The 15,690-nt window shown below is 41.6% G+C and overlaps 1 protein-coding gene across 3 annotated transcripts in view; it reads left to right on the top strand.

The window, feature by feature from the left end:
* sgcz (sarcoglycan zeta) overlaps nucleotides 1-15,690 on the top strand; it is a 185,065-nt gene that overhangs the window by 117,235 nt on the left and 52,140 nt on the right. The window lies entirely within an intron of this gene.

The raw sequence follows: 15,690 nt of genomic DNA, 5'->3' as shown, positions 1-15,690 counted from the left end.
TTCGCAAATTCTCTGCTGACATACTTGCCTTGGAGAAAGACTTTTCATACTCAGTGCCATACCATCCTTCTTGCAATTTAGTCTACTTTACTACTTTGAAGTAATGGTGTATAAGCATCCTATAGTGCAAAACTGATTTCTTCACTCACCTTATTATTTATTTATTATTTATAAATTGTGTGCTTGCTACACAAAATGTGTACAGGTTGGTAGGTCGGTGATCAAGCTTTGGCTTAGTTGTAGAGTTGAGGACTTTAATTTCTCTTTAATTTATTCTGACCTTAAAAACAAGGATTCTTTAACATTTGAGCTCAATACAAAGACATATCTTAGAAGGATCACAGGCCATCGAGAACATGAAGTGGAAGCCCTTATATGGGCTTCAGGTGGACCATCCAGACCTAGATCAAACCAAGATATGGATTGATTTGTTCATAAATTCTCTGTATTCATGTAAGAAGTAATCGCTAAAGTTTGGCGCAACCAAGCAACAACAGAAGGTGGTTCACACATTTTGTCATAGTCTGATGTAATAAATAAAGACTATACTGCCTGGTGTGGACTATCCAGTATCATCTACTTTCATCATCCACTTAATGCCTTTCATTATTTTTGCTATCCACTTTAAGAAAACATGGATTCATGGTTTGGAAGGAACACCAGGTACTGTATGCCCAGGTAAAGAAAATAAGTGCCTTTATGCACTTTTTCTCACAAGGCTTTCAGTTGAGTCAGTGTGACCCAAGAAAGGCAACCTGACTCTTCATTGTTGCCACTTACATGAACTCCAGGTCAATTTCTACCACTAGGAAGGTTATTTAGGTCAGAGTGTAGATGCTGTAAAGCAGGATAGAGAGAGGTGATGCAATGTCAACAACCGCTGTCTACTACTGTGAATGTAGAGTGGAGACCTTCACAGTCCAGTGTTTTACTGAACCATGCATGCCTTTTTTTCTGTGTTCAGTTGAACATCATGTTCTTCTGAGGAATTTGACTAAGTGTAGCAGCACTTTTTCAAAGTGGCCCGTCATTTACTACAAAATGCACATGTTGTTGCCAATGCATGCTTCACAGCTTGAAGCAGTATTCAATTCAAGAAGTGCTAGTTACTGCTCTGTTAAAATAACCTCTGGCAACAGTCTTCCATGAACTCCAGAAGTGTACTATTAGCCAGTCACAAATGATTTCATATGATCAGTCACCAAAATCACATGATGCAGCAGGTCCACCTAAGGCAACCATTTGAAATAAGCCTTGACGTTATATTAATTTTCAGTCCTGCATTGTACATTGTACCTGGGTTAGTTTGTGTGCTTCATTACTGAAACAGCACTGATACTCTTTTATATTCATCTGACAAACATTTCATGATCGGTTATTATTTGCGTACAACTTAGAGCCAACAATACTGGAGGCTTACTGGATAAATCAGTAATTACTATGCCAGGTCATTGTGACTGCAGGTAATGACAACTTGAGCAGACTGTTTCCTACATTCCATGTTAATAAAACATTGGCATTCTCAAGCACATATATTTCTGGTTGTTTTGTAAGTCTAAGATAATTGCGCTTGACCCAACGACCAGTACAGTAGAATACACTCTCACCTGGCCTCTCAGGAGAAGCTGTGGTGCTCCGGGCTGCGCTTGGAGCACAGGCATATGCTCCGCCTCTCACTGCTTCTCACTGTCTGCAGATCTGCTGATCTCAGGTGCTGAAAGGCCCCTCAGGCCCAAGGAAATAAATACAGCAGGACAGGGAGAAGAGGAATGGGTTATGGGCGGAGGTGAGGGAAAGAGGGAAAGAATGGACAAGGAGAGAGAGAGAGAGAGAGAGAGAGAGAGAGTGCTGACATGCCTGATCTTTATCTGAACTCTCCAGAGGGCTGGAGTGAGTGAGATAATCTGTTGAGAACACTGGCCACAACACACCAGCAGCACACCGCCTGATGTTTATATGGTGCACACAGACACACACACTAAAATAGACTTATAAATAAGTCTATTTTATAAATAATGTATTTGTGTGCAATATGCATGTTGGTATGTTGAATAACTTAAGACTGAACACATAGATAGATCGATAGATAGATAGATAGATAGATAGATAGATAGATAGATAGATAGATAGATAGATAGATAGATAGATAGATAGATAGATAGAAGTTTTCCACCCACACAATCACCACCAAAGGATGCCTGCATGTTATTTACAGAGCTTTTTTTCTGGGGTATCTGAAATCTTGGATTCTTTTCCGGTCCTTTATTTTGTTAAAGAAACTGGTCTGTTTTGTAGGCGTGCCCTGCCAAGTGTCTTGATAAGTACCTTCTGTGTATCTGCACTGGATGGCTCAATTCATACTGAACACAAATTGATTTCTAGCTTGTTCTACACATCGGTCCCTTTCTGTGGTCAGCCTGCTAGACAACTTTTTCACATAGCTTCACATAGAGCTACAGCAGTGTGAACAAAGGCGACTGATTGTAGTTCTGCAACTAGGTGTATTAGTATGCCTTTTAGGGTTGTCTTTTCTGTGCCCATAATTGAAGTCCATTGCTGCCTGTGGATGCACCTGTCTGTTTTCTGTGAGAGAGATGCATGAGAAGTACACAGTGCCACAGTGCAACACCGGCCCAAACCGTTAACCAACATGATCAACAAAGTCATGAAAGACAATTGCACAAAAGGGAATTGTGATGGAGTGCAAGGCCATGAAAGTACATACACTGAATATTTGTCTGATGTAGATAAAGTTATGCCATATTGCCCATTTCGACATGCACAAAGACATATGGCTGTAGTTCCACATCATGCTTTTTATAAAACATTATGCTCATGTCCATTATGTTCTGTGGCTTAATGCAATGCTTTATCCAGGATAAAACACCATAGTGCCATTGGAATTATTTATTTGCTGTAATTTATATTCACTGTCATATGTATTCCTTTATTTTATTTGTGTGTGTAAAGCACTTTGAGATGTACTATGCAAAATGAAAAGTGCTACACAGATAAAATGTTTTAAATGAAGCTATTACTTACAGTGAGGGGCACAGAGAAGAAAATAGCTTCTTTGTCATGGCACAATCAACAATACAAATATACTCCCAGAGCAAAGAAGAGATAAGGAATGTCTGATAGCGTTGGATAGTGGCTTCTGAGCAACTTGCTCTGAGCCAACACAGTGCAAAGTCATTAAAACACAGGGAAGGAATTACACAGCGCAGCCATGCATGCAGCAGGTCAAACTACCTGAAAAAAAGGTCCATTAAGATTTTACACAGCCTCTCATTGTCCTTGTGCATGTTAGTAAAGGAAGGTCTCTTAAGCATTTTTTTTCCTTTATCGTTGATGCTGCCTTACCCCCGAGTGCATTGACTTTCTGCTCCCATAGTCTAACAGGTCTTGGCTCTTTTAAGACTGCAGTGACCTTTGAACTTTTAGCAAATTAGGTTTTACGACCAGCATGCTAAGTGGTCTTATTTCCATAGTTGGTTGAAGGCAGAGATATTCTTGCATTTTCCAATTTGTATACACTTGGCCAACTCTCCAATTAACACTGGCAAACCTATATGTGGTATTTTGTAAGGTTAGCTGCTTGTTTGTTTCCCTCATGAATCTCAGAAGGTTTCAGAAGGTTGCCGGTTTGAATCCCGAGCCGCCAAAGGTGCCACTGAGCAAAGCGCCGTCCCCCACACACGTCTCCCCGGTCGCATGTCAAGGCTGCCCACTGCTCACCAAGGGTGATGGTTAAAAGCAGAGGACATATTTTATTGTGTCACCGTGTGCTGTGCTGCAATGTATCACAATGACAATTACTTCACTTTTTCTCCTTCATGCATCTTGAGGCACCAGTCAGAAATGGCCCACAAAAGAAGAGCTGCGATTCGAAGCAAGGTTAAGTCAAAGTCGGTTGCTTAGCTCTCCTCTCAAATAGCCTCAGGACTGATATATTTTCATCCCTGACAAACTTTTTCCCTTGGCAGGACACTCTCGCAGTAAGTCAATAATGAGTGCTTTATATCACAGAGTTCAGTATATCACACCGTTGAAGCCAAAGCAGCATTGCAAAACCTTATGTTCACTCACACTCTAACAAACTGCATAGGGCCTGTAATACTGTGAGTGCCAGACAGGAAGGTTGAAACATGTTACATTGGCTTGGTTATGTGTACGTTTAGGTTGTTTTGATCAGTTACATTGGCACTTCAATAAACATTACTTAAAGGCTTAAGTACAATTTTGTACTTGTGTCCCGCCTCATAAACACACATAGCTGATGTAATTGTCTTTGCCTTTTCCTGCTGATGTGTGAGAGGCATACTGTATGTGATTTTGGGATATATAAAAAATTGTCACGGCCAACATACCACCTCCAGCCCACCAGAGGGAGCAAGATCAGCCGGGGAGGCAGCAACCCAGAAGCGGAAGTGAGAGTGGGCCACCCATAGCCAAGCCACAGCATCTGCCGGTGCCACCCAAGATGCCCCCCCCCCCCCCATCTGACCCATGCTCCTGGACCATCCTCAAGCCAGCAGTCTTCCTGTTCTCCTCTGCCCCGGTCCACTGTAGCCTGATCCCATGGCCTCCTTCCCTGCCACTCCACACGGAGCCAGAGTTCCACTGCTCCACTCCCACTCACCTTCTGCCTCCCTCCCTCAGGCCAATAGCCTCCGGTCATCCTCCCCAGCTCTTCCAGTGCCCAAGTGTGACGACTAGTCCCCCTGTTCCAAACATGACTGCAAGTGCGTCCCTGAACTTGCATGTTGACAAAAATATGTTTACAGTACAGTGCTAATGACCTCATTAAGTAACATTTTGTTTTATTCAGAATTGATCTAACCATAGTCAGTTCTTTTATCTCCCCACTAACCTACTGCCTTCAGAGTGAACGTCTAAATAGAACAAATTTCCTCCTATCTAATGAAATCTTTCTATGAAATGACTGATTCTTGAATTTAATTTGGGATGAAGTGAAATCTGTCTGTCTGTCTGCCTGATCCAGTATATAGCGAATGTCTAGAAAGAGTGTGTCTGAAACTCGGCTACATATCCGATCCATTCTCTCAAAGTTTGCGAGCTGACTGAAGTCTTACTTCAGTCGGATGTGACGTGTTTGGTCACATGACTTTCGATTCGGAGACATATGGTTAGACGCCGCATGACTTGCTGCATCGTACATCAACGTCGCCGCCATATTGTGATAGGCACTGCTGTGGAGTGAAGCATATACATGTCTATGGAGAGAAGTGCCAAAAATGCCTCACTCTTGTGCTGCTTGGGGCTGTACAAACCGCTGTACGCTACAAACCAGATCCCGGGGGATTACATTTCATAGGTAAGGCTGGACAATTGTTTTGAATATATTTGGCCATTATAAAATCCGGTTTTATAAGTCTTAACCTTAGCTAAGCTAGGCTAAGCTAGCAAAGCTATGAATTCCTGTGTTCAAGTCAGCCTCCAAACAACGTTTTGGCTATATGTAGGCATTAACTATTTAGACTGTTCTTAGCTGTTTAGTTAACTTTTCTCAAACTTTGAAGGTTTCCTAAAGAAATTCACCTCAGTTTACAAATCTTAACCTTAGCTAAGATAGCAAAGCTATGCATTCCTGAGTTCAAGCCTCCAAACAACGTTAATAATACGGGATTATACGGGATTTTATAATGGCCAAATATAATCAAAACAGTTGTTTAGCCTTACCAGGGTTTGTCGTTCGACAGTAATGTAAAAGAGTTTTTTGTGATTTATTTAATTTTGTAGAATATTGTATTTTGAAAGCACTGGGCATTTCAGGTTATTATAAGTAGTTTGTATGTTTCACTTTGAAATTAAACATTTCACTATTAGTATGTGACTTTTCATTGATATACAAGCAAGTGTCCTTTATCATATCGCATATCGCAATATTGATCTCAAAAATTGCAATATGTCTTTTTCCCCAAATCGTGCAGCCCTACTTTTGCCTGTTCACTTTAGTAATAGTTATAAATGTGCACTTTAAAATGTGTGTTTGAAATTCTATACAATTAACATGAGGTTAATCGCTACTTTTAATAGTAATTATTATGTATTAAGTCTATGGCCCTGCAGTGACTAGATTGGCGAGTAAATGTAAACCGTGCTTTGGCCATTCTGCTTCGACATTCAGAGGGCAGCAGCTCATTCAGTCGGATCTGAAATGTCTCCCCTTATGTCATCATAAGGGGAAAGGTTACCTCCTTTTTCTCATGCTTTGTCCACCCAGAGATCTTTCCAACCCTCCCCTAAAAAAAGTTGCTCCACTGACTGTCATGGCATGCAAATGTGCGAGGCATTACAGTTGCAGTGATTGGATGTAAAAATGTATTTTCAAATGTATTTTTTTGGTTCCGTAACGTGAGACTCTGAAGTGCATTTGTAAATGCTTGTTTGAGCCAAACATTGTGGTTGGTGAATGCTGTTGATGACATCATTGTTGATGATGCCTGCTCACTTCTATAGGCCGCTTTCCTCCTCCTCTCGCCTCTCTCCTCCTCATTTTCATTTAAAGCGACACACATGGAAACTGCGTGTTCTGGGGACATCTCATTGTGGGACCTGCTAAAAGTGGCAAGAGACAACTTAGATCGATATAAAAGCAAAAAAAATAAAATAATAATAATAATAATAACAATAGGGGACCTTTAAATTATAGTTATGTTTAAGATATTGTCTTATCCAAGTAAGTATGTTTATTAGTACATTTTCTTTACAATCATGACAAAAGTCCTTATACTGGTGCCTGACTCACCGTATTCTCGCCCTCATTTGAAAATATGGAACACCTGCCATTCTGGGATTGATGACCCATAAGGTGACTTCCATTATAATACAGTGACGCCCTTGTCTCAAAGCAATTATGATATGGTTTATTCTAACATAGCACAATGGGCTACAGTCATCGTTAATCAGCATGAAACAGCACTGCAGTATGTGAAGCAGTTCAGTCATAGGATAAGTTAGTATTTTACATTGCCGTCTCAGTGTCTTTTCCACTCATTTCCATGGCCATATCCCAGTGGTCATGACCCTAACTCACTCCCAGCTACGGATGGATGGTGCCAATGACCTTCTCACTGGAGTGTACAATGGCGGGCCGGCTTACAGATCCCGCCAGCCCAGAAGCACTGTGTGAGTAATGAAGGAAGAGTGCTGAGGTGCACTGGTATCACCTTGAGCTAGCATGCTAACAAGCCAGGCTTGGCTGGGGAAGTATTTTCGACATTTCCTATGCTCCCCAGCATAGGCTTGGCATTGCTTCCATGAATTACAGTCCTGGGAACATAATAATGTATCCTGGGGCCAGGCAAACCACACATCACCAAGGAAAGAGAAGGGCAGAGGTGGGACACCATTAAAGAGCTAATGGAAGACAGAAGGCCTTCACATTCATCGCATCATTAACTGAACAACAAGGAGAAACAGGCATTTAATAACCGAGCAGATAAGCAGCCCTCATTTGATGTTCTATGTCATGGCCACTACTGGCAAAATCTTCTAAGTCTAGTGTCAAGTGTGAATTAGCTTTAGCAAATGTAGCATGGCTACTAGTGAGCGTAAATACTGCTCTTGTTGTACCCCTGCCAAGGGTCTTGGTAGCCAACACAATTACTATAAACAGAAAAATGACCCATGTCATGATCTAGTCTAGGGGTTAAGTGAAACGTGGACACTAATTAGAGGGAGTGGATACCTGTGACTTAAGCTCACACAAAGGAAAAGGTCAAAGAACCTACAACAACACCACCAACAGAAAATACTTAACGCTAAATTCTCTAACACTCTCTCGACAACAATTCTCCACACTCCTCCATGGTCTATCAGGCCCATGTCCTTATATTGGCTCAAGATGAAGGGTGGACAAGGTGGGCTGGGCCAATCATCAGGATGCTCCTCCCCTCTTGCAGCCTAACAGGAAACACACCCAAAACTCTCTCACCTCCCAAACAGACACAAACAAATCTACAGCCCTAAATCGTAGGGACGTAACACCCACCATTCCTTCTTAAACATGCTAACATGCTAAACATGCTAACATGGGGCAGTGGTGGCCTAGCGGTTAAGGAAGGTTAATTTCACTGTGTGCACTGTGTGCTGTGCTGCTGTGTATCACATGTGACAATCACTTCACTTTTTTTTTTTTTTTTTTTTTTTTTAATAATAAACTTTATTACTTCAGTTGGAATATCTCCTAAACGTCTGGCAGTTTTAAGTTTTTTTGTCCATGACAACATATGTCTTTATTGATTTGGTGGAACCTTGGTGCCAAAATAAAGCCCAGTCACCTTTGACAGACTGAACCAGGAGTTACAGTTACAGCAGGTGCCGGTGCAAAATGCCTCCGACCTGGCGCAACTGCCTTTGAGAAAAGTGACAGTGAGGTAGCTTGGGTTTGTGCATAAGGGTCTAATTACTTTGACACAGATGAACTCTTGCCTTGACAGAGCAGTTGCTTTTAAAGATAATGAAAAGGTGCACAGACGGTTTGGACAGACTTGTGAAGCACACTCCTCCTACTTCAGCCCTTTCCTGTCTTTACCTCTGTTCCTCCCACAGGCGCCAAACACGACCAACCTTTCATGTTACTGTCCCTGTTTTTCTCTTCCCTTTCACATCACTCCCTCCCACCCCGGTTCGGCCTGACGGGGGGATCGATATTGACTGTCCTGATGATGCTTGTCTTCCAAAGCGGAGGCCTCGGATGAGTCACTCAGCGTCTGAAAGAATGAGGATGGAAGGACTACCAAGTTCCAGGCTCTTCGGCGCCTGATGCTGAAGAAGTTTCTTACTGAATTGTCAGTCAAGTTTCAATATTGAGTTGCAGAATTTCATATCTTCTCCTCTGACCCATTTCAAAGTGTCTTCTTTCATTGCTTCTACAAAGCAGCTGTATCCCAGAAGCCTATTCCAGATATGTAATCAGGATACTAAGGTCTCCATAATGCTATGCATTTCCTCAACAATAATTTCTAAAGGCAGGTTGCCATAGATGGTGGATGAAATTCAATAATCCATTGATCCGGCAATGCAGGGCACTGCAAAAGCCACGCAGTTAAATGTAGAGCAAAAAACAAGTGGCAACAAAGCCATGACCTCATATTAAGATGTTATTTAACATAACAGAAAAAGAACGGGGAAAAAAAGAAGGCCTTGGTAAATGAATTTTCCAAAGATCGCTTAAGAAGAGACAGAGAACTTCTCAGGTTAGCCACACCCTCAAACTCCTGAAGCTGTGCACATGTCACGTTGTCTTTCTTTCTTGCTCTTTTGTTGTTCTCGCCTTCCCTCCGTGTTTGCTGCAGCCTCGGGTTTAACACAGACAGCCCTCTGTCCTTATCTCTGTCGCAACATGAGCAGTGTCTGAGGCCTCTTTTGTCAAGAGGGGGATTAATTCGGGACAATTTGCCTTGTTAGGGGCAATCGGGTATCATAATATTTCCAGGTAATGCTGCGTTGGGCTGGCCTGAGAGAGAGAGCCAGACCTCATCCATCATCAGCGCTAATCGCGCTCCTCCTCCAACCAGCTCGTTTGCTGTTCAAAGGCCTTGTTTTATGGCTTTGCTGCCGCAAACAGACAGCCATTCTGGAGATGATTTTTTTTTTTTTTCCTCTTTACGCCCATTACGCATCAGGGAAATTGCTCACCTGTGCACAGGAGCACACACACACACAAAGACAAGCCGTTTTCCTGCTCTGTAAAGGGACGACCCTTGGTGGTCAGGGTTGCCCTCAAGTGTGCCCAGGGTCTGTACTCTCTCCTCATTAAATGCTGGGGGACGGCCAGGGCTGCTGGCCAAGCATCTTGACACTTCAGCTTTTGACATTGAAGGAAATGGAAAACGTGGGCTGAAAATCACCATTTATTCTCGTGGAGTGGTGCTAGCACCTATCTATATCCCTGTCAAGCACTTGTGGCAAATAACTTGTGTCTGTGTGTCAGTAAGCGTGTGGGCAAGTGTTACATAAACAAGAGTATAAAGAAGGCGTGTGTGTCAGTACATCTATGTTATTTATGGAGAGAGATTTACATTTATTTTTGCAGGAAAAAATAATCATATTAAAACGTCAATCTGCTTTTGATGATCACTTCAACCTGTATCAAGAAAAATAAGTCTGCAAGATACCATAGAGCACCATTCTCTATGGGGTGATCTATGACCTTATGAACCCAAAGAGAGCTTCTCTTTCATTTTGTAGAACAGTAATTCTTGCAGTAAACATTAAAACATAAAGCATCAAATAAAAGATATTTAGACAGTAAAATATATGTTCTAACATGAATCTAAATATCAGTTACTGATATATTAGCAGGGTGACGTGGCCTCATACATCCAAGCTTAAGAGTTTAAATCTGGCCTCGCTGTGCATCCTTTGATACTGGTGTCGGCACAGGTTTCCTTTGGGTTCTCCTTATGCCATCCAAAAGCATGCACACTAGGTGACTTGCAAACTTTAAATTGCATGTTTGTGTGAATGGATGCTGTGCCCTGCCCTACGTGAGTCCCCAGCCTGTGTCCCGAAATGGGCTCAGCCCGCCATGACCTTCATTTCAGCATCAGCAGTTAAATAACTGAGAGAATCATTACTGGCGTGAACCATTAAATTTAGCATGAACACTGTCATATGACATCAAAAGCAGACTGTCCCTTTTTGTATATAACTGTTTATCTTAAAAACAGATCAGGTGTACTGTATGTTATATAATTTGTAATGCGGCAGTGGGCAGAGGAGAGAGAGGCACAGATGCTCTACATCGGGTGAGAAAAACGTGAGTGGAATAAAAAAAACAAAACTTTTAAGGGTCCTGATCACCCAATAAGCGGCATCTGTGAGTGATCAGGATTCAACACTCATGTGACATGGGTGCCACCTGGGTGAGTCCAAGGGCACAGGGCTATCAAAGCATCATTTACATTTAATTTACATTTACAGCATTTATCAGACGCCCTTAACCAGAGCGACTTACAAATCAGTAGTTACGGGGACAGCCCCCCCCGGAGCAATTTAGGGTTAAGTGTCTTGCTCAGGGACACAATGGTAGTAAGTGGGGTTTGAACCTGAGTCTTCTGGTTCATAGGCAAGTGTGTTGCCCACTAGGCTACTACCACCCTAAATAGTGTGCACACTCATTTGCATAGTGTGAGGTAATCAGTGGAAATGTTTGATCATATTCATCCATTATTTGAGAAGGAGAAAAGAGGATACGGTTTAGCACTCTTGTTTATGGTTCATAGTGACGGCGCATCCTGTAGGAAGGGGAGTGCCCAGTGCAGAGCTGGCCATCAGACTGCCAGCCTGTCTGACTGACAGGCGGCGTACAAACAAGGCCAGGGGAGCGAGAGACCGAGCTGCCTTGAGCAGTCTGATGGCTGCACTCAGCATTTGTCCTTCACCGTCGACCCAACCGTCAGAGGTTCCGGCGGCTTTGGCTTTACGAGCGGGCAGACAAAGTCCAGATGCACTGTGTTATGGACATCCCCAAATATACCTGGCCAAGGGCAAATCTCTTTTTCCCAGGACTTCCTCTACTGCTGTGTACATGATCTTACATTTTCTTTTGTAGCACTAGGAAAAGTTGAAATTCGAGTAACGAAAAAACGCTGGCTCTCATTGTGTAAGAATAGCTTCCTGTCTGCATTTTCTCTCTTTTAATCACAACGATCTCTTGGGCTTATGCAGCTTTTTGTGGCTTGTTTCCAGGGCGTTTTGTAAAATGTGCTGCGTCAGGTAGGGCTTTAGATCCCCGAGCTATAGTAACACTGAGAAAGCTTGGGGTTCTTATGAACACATTTGCGGCTTGAACTCTCCCTTTTTAAAACCGTGGAGGTCAAACTGCTGCAATAGCCAGCTTTGTGGTATCTGTGTGTGTGTGTTTTCTGGAGCACTGGCCAGGGGGATCAGACATCCAGCCAACACCTCATCTCCGTCTGTGGACAGGCGTGATCGAGTGCTGCCCCACGCCGAGGGTTTATGTTTTCCTTTGAGAAAGTGAAATGCCTAAAGTGGGGTATTTACGATGTGCCTCACGCAAATCCAAGAGTGTGTTTACAAGTGAGGCATGGGAGGGATATGCACTGATGATGATTGACTTTTCAGAGCTGATGGATATATAAATCTGCAAAACTGACAGAGGTACAGAAATAAAAAAAAAAAGCTGGGGAATGGGGGTCCACTCAGGACTGTATAAATAGTTCATGTTTCATAAAAAAAAAAAAAAGGACAGAAGTAACGTTAAACTGAGTGTTTTTTAATCCATCCATGCATAAATCTATCTACCCAACTAACCATTTTCCATTTAAAATGAATATGCTGAAGTGCAATTTGGTCAAAACAGATTTACTTCATAATTTAAATTAAAAGGGGTTATTTTTACAATATATAAAAGGTATATAAAAAGTATACTATATAAATATATATATTAGTGTGAGTGGCTATTTTCAAATCAGTTTTACATTGGATTTTTAATAAAACCTTATAACTGAATTTTTTTTATTTCTGTGAGACATTATTGCACTAAAAATCAGTTTTTATAAACATTTTTGAAAAGTGCTCAGGACCCCTAGTGAGCAAGCTATATGCAACAGTGGCAAGGAAAAACTCCCTGAAAAAGGGATTGAGATGGTTTTTATACGAGATTAGTAGAGTAGTTAGGTATTACTGGACCATTATTGTGCAAGGCTTTATAGGTAAGAAGAAGGAACTTAAGGACAAAATTGGGAAATGTTAACAAAAGTTTTTTCTTTTTTGTAAATGATTTGACATGATTTGGAGAGAATTTTGTGATTATTATTTGACAAAACTTGTCTAATTGAATGTCTAATTGAATACGATTGAATATGTTGTCTTGAGACAATAACTGTGACTGGTGGGTCATCTGGCATGCTGCGTTTTTACTGCTTGGGCTTTAACCAATGTGTGTGCATGACTGTGTAGTCAGGATGCGGAAGAATCCTTCAGATGGTACAGATGGAATGGTGGTTAACCTCTCAGTGCATGCTTCTACGTCATTATTTACAAGCGCCTGTCTGTATGCCCATGTATGTGTGTGTGTGTGTGACTGAAACTGAGTCATGGGAAGAAGGGGAATTGAAAGTTCAAACTGCTGTGGCCGCTTGTCTAATGGAAACGCCTTTGGCTGCAGCGTATGTGGTTAGTGTAGCTCAGTTGCCTTTTAGCTACAGTGCAGATATAGGGGATGTTAGAAAGAGTGAGGAGAAGGGGAGGAAGGAGAAAGAGAGAGAAATATATAGCTGTGGGGCTCCTCTTTTGTGTTGCTGAAATTGAATAGTGAGCCTGCCTGAGAGAGATGTTTAAATTTACAGCCTGCCACATCCAATAGCACACGTACACTTACACCATGCCAACATGGGAGAAAGCACCGGTGGAACAAACAAAAGACAGCCTGCAACAGACGGGGGTCCTTCAAGGTTTAATTATTCGGCAGATATCATTACGCTCCGCACAGGAACCCCATCGGGATGAACATGTAAGGCCCTCAAGTTATAGATAATAAATCAGTCTGTTGTTTCACGCAGCCATATAATATGAAATCATCCTTTCAAATATGGTTCTTTACAGTGATGCACACATGTGTGTGTTTAAGTGTTCTTTTTTTTTGGTTTTCATCTAAGGCATGAGGTTCCTTTAGATCTTCCAGACGTGTTCTTCCAGTGATGAAAGAAAAGTGCTTTAAGCAGTTTATCAGTCTTTCCAGGATTTTGCAGGCTTTTTTCGTGGATTGTTGCAGCCTTTGGTTTTAGGAAAACAATGCATATTGCAATGTTTTTAGGTGTTTTTTTGGCAGTGAAATTACAGAAGAAAGTGTAACTCATGGGATAATGCTAGGATTTTCATTTCTCTTTTTGTCTCTTCTCAAAGTCACCTTGTTCAAGTGAAAATAAAACTGCACTGTCTTTAGCCAGATTTTGGACCTTTGTGTGTGCTCTCATCATGTTGGCGAGGGCTTCCTCTGGGGTCTCCAGTTTCCTCCCGTTGTCCAAAAGCATGTACAATAGATGAATTGGTAAACTCTCTGTAGGTGCGGTGAATGGTGTGAGTGTATGTGTGCGTGTGTGTGCTGGCACCCCATCCTGCGTGAGTCCTCGCCTGGATATGGAAAGTGAAGATTTATAAAAGCATACATGCACAAGCACATGACATTTAACTTAATAGAAATTAAGGCATGTCAGTAAGTGGTTTGGGGTGAAAATTAACTTCTGGTCTGTGGGCATGTGCCTTCATGCATAGTAGTGGAAGTTCTGATTTCCACAGCAGGTGCCGCCTGCCTTGAGTGGTGAAACCCACCCGAGGCGAAGCTTATTGATCACATTTGTGTAAAGGTCACAGTGAACTGACAAAATTGCAGGGTCATGTAGAATTCCTGGATGCAGGTTGAATTTGCATTCATTGTACCTATGGCAACAGTCCGGGGTTCCTTTTTTTGTGAGCCAGGATCTCCAATCCACTCAACCATATTGAAATGAGCTGTCATGTAATGTAGTGGTGACTAGAGGTGTGAACCTTCACTAGTCTCATGATTCGATTCGATAAAAATTATAAGTGCCTAGATATCGATGCATCACAATGCATACCATACATTTTCTACATGGTCACATGATACAAATACAGTAGTTAAGGTCGTGTACGCCTGCGTGGACTCTTTGATTGGCTACAATGATCAGAAAAAATGTTTGTATTGTTCTCTTCCAAGGTGGCTGCCTGTAACCACTAGTAATTTTTCAATGCAGTGACAATGCAAATCAACAGGGAATAGGTAAATACAATTTTTTTAGTGTTTTATCAACTCAGTCACAGCGTAGAAATTCGACATTTCCTTTTGAAAAAGGTTACAGGCAACCACTTTGAAAGAGAACAATACAAAGTTTAAATAACTTGATGTAACTATAGACTTGATTTATACCACAATCATTTATTTTAATGTCTAATACATTTCTATTAACATTATTTTTATTATTAATTCAGGTAAAAAATTGGTAAATAGTTGCATGTCAAAACTTTTTTTCAAATATAAACAGTGAACAGCAATATGGAGAGTAAAAAAAATCCAACCCTGACGTTATTGTGACTTCTAAGTTCAAAACAGTATTCCTTACAGAATTAAAATTTAATTCATCATCCCATTTCACATGACCCCGATGGGACTATTTAGACTGTGTACAGATTGAGAACTGTACACTGTGTGGAAGCTTTAGTTTGTGCAGCGTGGACCCAGAGCGGCACTGTACTCTGTAGATCAGGTCGCCACAGTCACTACCGGCACCACTTTTTAACAAGAATTTTTATACTGCCGCCAGAAAATCACCAAGCAACGTCATTATGATGTGATCGATTATGTTCTGCACTGCATCGATGCAATATTGATGCACGTCTGCATCGCGATGCATCGATCATGCAATTAATTTCATCACCCCTAGTGGTGACCAGTCAGAATTTAGTGTTTGGTGTTGACAGGTAATACTGAGTGTATTTTTGTCACACTGCATTTTGGTGTGAAGGTAGTGAGGGGCAAGAAAAGTAAGGTAAGTGATTTGACGGAGTCCTTCCTTGTTTGCTTACGATCCTGGTTCTTGCCTTTTGTTTTGTTCTCAAATACTGAATTCCATTCATCCTTATTTTGTCTGACGTTTCGAGTCCTAAAGGATTCTTGTT

The sequence above is a fragment of the Denticeps clupeoides genome, chromosome 4 (genome assembly GCF_900700375.1).
Source record: "Denticeps clupeoides chromosome 4, fDenClu1.1, whole genome shotgun sequence".
In the NCBI taxonomy this organism is placed as follows: Eukaryota; Metazoa; Chordata; class Actinopteri; order Clupeiformes; family Denticipitidae; genus Denticeps; species Denticeps clupeoides.
Note: the sequence above shows the minus strand (reverse complement) of the source record. Positions and strands in the feature narration are given on the sequence as shown.